Source organism: Sturnira hondurensis, unplaced genomic scaffold (genome assembly GCF_014824575.4).
Source record: "Sturnira hondurensis isolate 20B ecotype Veracruz unplaced genomic scaffold, ASM1482457v3 Scaffold0025598, whole genome shotgun sequence".
NCBI classification, from domain to species: Eukaryota; Metazoa; Chordata; class Mammalia; order Chiroptera; family Phyllostomidae; genus Sturnira; species Sturnira hondurensis.
Window position 1 is genome coordinate 658489 of NW_028098229.1, and position 6190 is coordinate 664678.

Consider the following 6190-nt stretch of genomic DNA (forward strand, 5'->3'; position numbering starts at 1 on the left):
AATTTGAAGCCATGCAATATGTGGTAACTTGTTATAGAAGCTGCAGTAGACTAATACAGCAGGTTAATGGGAGTGTGCAGTGTCAGCACCTGACCAATCCAAGTGGGTGGGGCTCAGAGAAGATTTTGAAAAGAATTCATGTTCACAATAAGATTTCAGGATAAGTTTTGAGGAAAAGGGGAAGAAAGAGAAATATTCTCAGCAGAAGAAAGAGTGTGAAAACCTGAAGCCAGCAGAGAGCATGATGTAGTCTCCATGTAGTCTTCATGGGAGGAAATAGTGGCAAAATATCATGCCAACAGGCAAGTATATCATGGGATAGGGAATGTCATCATCAAGGCTATAGAAAACTGTTGAGGGATCATAAGCAGACAGTGTCCCTATCAGGTGTGAATTACATGAAGATCTCTCTGGAAGCCTAAACTGGAGTAGTTGAAAGAGAAATGGGTACAACTGGGCAAGATGATTAGGCAGGATTGAGAGGGTTTGGAAGGAGAAGGAAGAAGAATGGGAAAGAATGAAAATGGATGTCCAGTTTCTGAATTGAGAACCATATGGGTAATGATGCTTCTCACTGAGCTTCTCACTAAGCTTCTCGGTAGAGGGGGCATTTGGGAGCAAAATTATTGGCCCAGGTGAGAGTTTTCTCATGGATTGGCAGTCAAAGCAAAACCTCTCAGGACCTCTAGAATCTCCCTCTTTGGCCATCCCACAGTTCTAGAAGTATCAGTATTGTTCATTATTAGGGATTACAACACCAAAAATTCATGTTGAAATGTAAATACTAGTTTGAAAGAAGACCTGACTTGCCATGACTAGCCTCAAATGCTTCATTTCAACCAGCTTATCATCTTGGCCCTTTGATAAAGGAATCCCTTGCAAATGGACAGAAGGCAGAAAATATTTCCTAAGAAGGGATCAGAGTTCTGCACTGTCTTTTACTGCTAAGGCAGGTGAGAACGCTTTGGGATGCGCAAGGGTTATCATGGAGTCATGGTTAGGGAACCCTGAAAAGAGGTGGAGATTGGCTGAGATTGAAAGAAAACATCATATAAGTAAAGTTAGCATTTTATTCTTTTTCTACTCTAAGCATGTACAAAAGGAAGGACAGGGTCAAACCTCAACAACAGTAATACAGAGTTTCAGAAAATGGCCACACCCAAAGTTGGAAGTGTTCTCTGGTAAAATTGCCATAATGTGTTATAAACAATGCATGGAGCCCTGGCTGGTGTAGCTCAGTGGATTGAGCACGGGCCTGCAAACCACCCGATCGTGGTTCGATTCCCAGTCAGGGCACATGCCTGGGTTGCAGGCCAGTTCCCAGCTGGGGACTCACGAGAAGCAACCATACATTGATATTTCTCTCCTTCTCTCCTTCCCTTTCTCTCTAAAGATAAATAAATAAAATTTAAAAACACTTAAAAAAACAATGCATGGAGAGTGAACTTTACTTTAGAAGCAAATAAGAATATGACACTCCCAAATTTGCCACTTGGAGTAACGATTGTTTTGAGCTGAAGGCAACTAAGAAGAAGCAAACTCGAAAAGAGCTTTCTGTCCTCCTGCATCTGTCCAAAAGTGGGATGTAAATTTCTCTTCATGAATGTCTTCCCCCTCCTTTCTTCCATACCAAGGGGAGGAAAAGCAATCTTTTTTCCTAGAGATAAAAAGTCAGCACTGGGATGGGTCTACACAAATCTTGCCAAAATTATTCTTACCTTCTGTTTTTATCTTCATATATTTATTTTCCCACAATTTACTGCTCCAAGAAGCCAACCTCCTTTTCCTTTTTCTTGCCACTTTTTTTTTTTTTTTTTACAAATTTACTATTCTTTGTTAAAATGGTATAGAAATCTCCAGGTTGAATCCCCTATTTGGATCTCATTTCTTTTTTATGAGGGTTTTCATGCATGTAAATTTAAAATATTAACATCAAATAAGATTTTATGCTTTTTCTGTCAGTTTGTTCTTTGTCAGTTTAATACACAAATGCCAGCTACTAAATCTAGGAGACTAGAAGAAAACTTTTGTTTTCCTTCTGTACACCTGTAAAATCTGCACTTGCTGTTCAGTGCTAATGTTCTTTCCAACAATGGAAATGGTCACTCCATTTTCTTAATGTTTCTACATTTAGTCTTATACTTTTAAAAGCTCCTCTTTTTGTTTCAAATTTAATCATTGCTATGAGTTGAAAGAACAATAAAAATAACTCTTCAAAATCTAATAATTTGTTACTAGAATGATGTACCTCAGGATTACGAAGTGGAGCCTGAAGAGGATAAAAACTTCAGCCTGATTTTCTTTTTTTGTGGATGAGTTTGTATTAATTTGGCATATAACTACGTCAGAATTGTTTAGTCATCTTCCTTTCTCTATCATTTTTCTAACAACTTTTAGAGCTTGTCTGAGACAAATCAGTGTGGCAGAGTGCTCTGGGTGATTCTGGCTCCATGACTCACATCCACACACCGCAATTCTCAATTTTTAACCTTCTCTGGGTGGACAGTTCTACATGGCTTTCACTGACTTTTCACTATCAGCCTTTGCCTTAAGCATTGACTCCTCCTTTACTGCTGTCCCCCCAGGTTTCTACAACACCTGCATGGGATCCCTGTACCTGGTACCTGTGCAGCCTAGAGTTAATATCCCTGGGTGCCATCCTCAACCAAAGGGTAGTAGGAAATGCCCCTGCCTCCCATCCTTTGGATGGACAATGTTGAGAGGAGAATTGTCAAGAATTTGCCCTCACACCCACTGACTACAGAGGTGACTTCAACACACTCTTATATTTACTTTTCCTACTTTCCTTGTCACACTCTCCCTGCACCTATACTCTTGCTCTCTGGGGTGACCTCCCAAATAAATTACCTGTACAAAGCCCTTTTCTCAGGGAAAGCCAAGTTAAATCATTCTGTGAAAAATGTACAAGGTTCATTCACCAAATCTAGGTTCCAGTTTATCACCAATGAGAGGTAAATCACTTAATTGTACTGACCCTATTTTCCACTTCTGTAAAATAAAGGCATTACATTAATTTATTTTTATTCTTATTTACTTTCACTCATTTTTTATTCATTTTTTCATGAATTATTCACAATTCTTTTATTCACTTATTTTCATTCTTCATTTATCCATCTACTCTTACTGTCTTTCACTCATTTTTATTTAATTCATCTATTCATTTCTGTATGCATTTACTTTTATTCTTATATATTTTCTTTATTCATTTACTCAGTTACCCATTGATTTTAAAGCAGTCATTGAGTCTTTTATCCATTTTTCATCCACTAATTTTTTATTCATTTAATGTTTTATTCTTTAATTCTTTATGCTTTAATTTTGTACTATAGCTCTTTTTAAATAAGATTTTTGTTTATTTAGAGAGAGGGAAGGGAGGAAGAAAGAGAGGAAGAGAAACATCAATATAAGAGAGAAGCATTGACTTGTTGCCTCTCACCCATCCCCCAGGCAGGGTCCAGGCCCCCAGCCCAAGCATGTGCCCCTTCTGGGAATGGAACTGGACACTTCTGCTCAGCAGTATGATTCATCCCCCACTGAGCCATGCCAGCTAGGGCTAATTTTGTCATACATTCTTATTTTCACTGTTCCTATCCTACTTTTCTTCCTTCATCTCTTTCTTCCTTTCTCCATTTTTTCTTCAACAACTATTTACTGAGAATTTATTCAAGTACCAGCCAGTAATCTAGCATTATTTAAAACTAATAATGCTTGATAAATAATCACTTCTATGAATCATAGATACATTAAAGAGATCTTTGAGGAGGGAACAACAGTGTGGGTCCACACACTAGAAATGGAGAAAATACATGTATATTCCTAAATCAGGTAACATCATATATTTCTAATAGATATTCACTTTGTTTAATCATTTGTTATAATCCATGAAGACCATAAGAAGTCTTATTTTAGCCACTGGGGAAATAAAATTTCTGGTGGTTCCTAGCTATACAAAAGTTACTCAACAGCTTTATAGGAGATTATATTTATAACATTTAAATGTTTATAAATTCAAAAATCACATGAGTACTAAACTGAAAATACAAAATAGAACATTATTGGACACATGCTTTTCTACAAGGAGTAAATATTATCAAAAAATACCTATTTACTAAACTTGATGCAAAAAGTTGAATTCTTAAAAATTTTATGGGCATATATTTATAATTAAATATATATTGATATGTATACATACATATGTATATATAATACAGTGCTGAAAACAAATGTTTTAAAGCAAACATAATCAAAAGGTTAAATTATTGAACTGGTTACTTAGCAATTGAAGATTAGAAATAATGTACCAATTTAAACTCTTACAGACACAATCTATAAACTTTGAAGAATGACGTACAATGAGTATAATTTCCTAAATTAAAAAAAAGATTTTATTTATTTATTTTTAGAGAGAAGGGCAGGGAAGAAAAAAGAGAGGGAAAGAAACTTCAATGTGTAGTTGCCTCTTGAGGGTCCATCACTGGGGACCTGGCCTGCAACCTAGGCGTGTGCCCTGACTGGGAATCGAACTGGCGATCCTTTGGTTTGCAAGCCCATGTTCAATCCACTGAGCTACACCATCCAGGGGTAATTTCTTAAATTTTAAGGTTAAGTTGTAAGAATCTTATTTATTGTCAATGATCTATAATATAGTCACATTAAAAAAATTACATAAACCTTAAATATACATATACCTTACTTAATTATTACAGAATCAACACCCTTATAATCATCACCCAGTTCAAGAAAGACCACTGACAATAAGGGAGACTAGAGTATGGCACCCACCCCAGAACATGCCCTTAGGGATATTGATTTTCACCTGGTTATTTTTAAGAAACAAGAGACTCAGAATATTTGACCCTCCCTTTTTACCTGTATAGAGGAATTCAGCTAGAAAACCCGCTTCAGAAAGGGAACCTTAGCATATGCACTTTAGCACATATGAATTAATTCTGGTAGACAAGAAGAAATCTAGCAAAGTCACATCCCATAGTTTTTTGGGTAGCCTCACAGGAATTTGCTTATTACATCTTTACTCCTTATCATCGATATGTGAATTGCCCCCATTTCCTTTGAAATCCCAGACCCTTGCCTTCATCTCCTTAGTCCAGAATAGCACATAAGCCTCAACGGCCCAATGAGTCTTTGGGTTTCATATTCTTATGAAACCCTGAATGTACATATATAATAAATTTTGTCATTTTCTCCTATTAACTTGTCTAATGTTAATTTGATTATTAGTCCAGCCAGAACTTCGATAGGTGGGAGGAAAATTATTTTTCAGCTCCCACACTATCACCTTGGAAGCCCTCTGGTTCTTATTCTCAGTCACTGGCCCCTTCTGCCTCAAGACAGACTTTGGTGGTAATTAGCTTCTTGCTTCCTACATGCTGTTTGCCTGTTTTGAAATTTGATATAAGTGAAATCATACAATATTCATTACTTTTTGTCTGGCTCTTACAGTCAGTGTAATATTTGTGAGAGTTAGCTGGCTTTCATGTGTACTCTTAACATTGTTCATTTTAATTTTGGTATAATATACCATTGAATGAATTTACCACAATTTATCCATTCTTCTGTTCCTAATCATTTGACTTTTTCCTAGTATCTGGTTATTATAAAAATGCTCCTGTGACCGTTCTTATATAGGTAGTCTGGAGTACAAAAACACTGGTTTCTCTAGGACATTATTTAAGGTAGAATTGCTTGGTCATATGCATTAAGTATCATTGACTTCAGTAAAAAGTAACACACTATTTTTCAAAGACTTTTACACTCCCATTAGCAGTGTATGAGAGTTCTCCATTGCTTCACACCCTTGCCAAAATTTGCTGTTTTCATTATTTTTTAAAATTATGTATTTTTAGCCCTGGCTGGTGTAGCTCAGTGGTTTGAGTGCGGGCCTGCGACTCAGATGATGGAGGTTCGATTCTCAGTCAGGGCACATGCCGGGTTGCAGGCCAGTTCCCTGCAGGCAATTCCCAGCAGGGGACGCACAAAAGGCAACCATACATTGCTGTTTCTCTCCCTCTCTCCTTCCCTTTCCCTCTAAAGATAAATAAATAAAATCTTTTAAAAAATTATATTTTTTTGATTATGCTATCTAGTTTTCTTGATTTTCCCTTTTGCCCCCCTCCACCCAGCACTTCTCACTCCCTCAGGCCATCCCCAC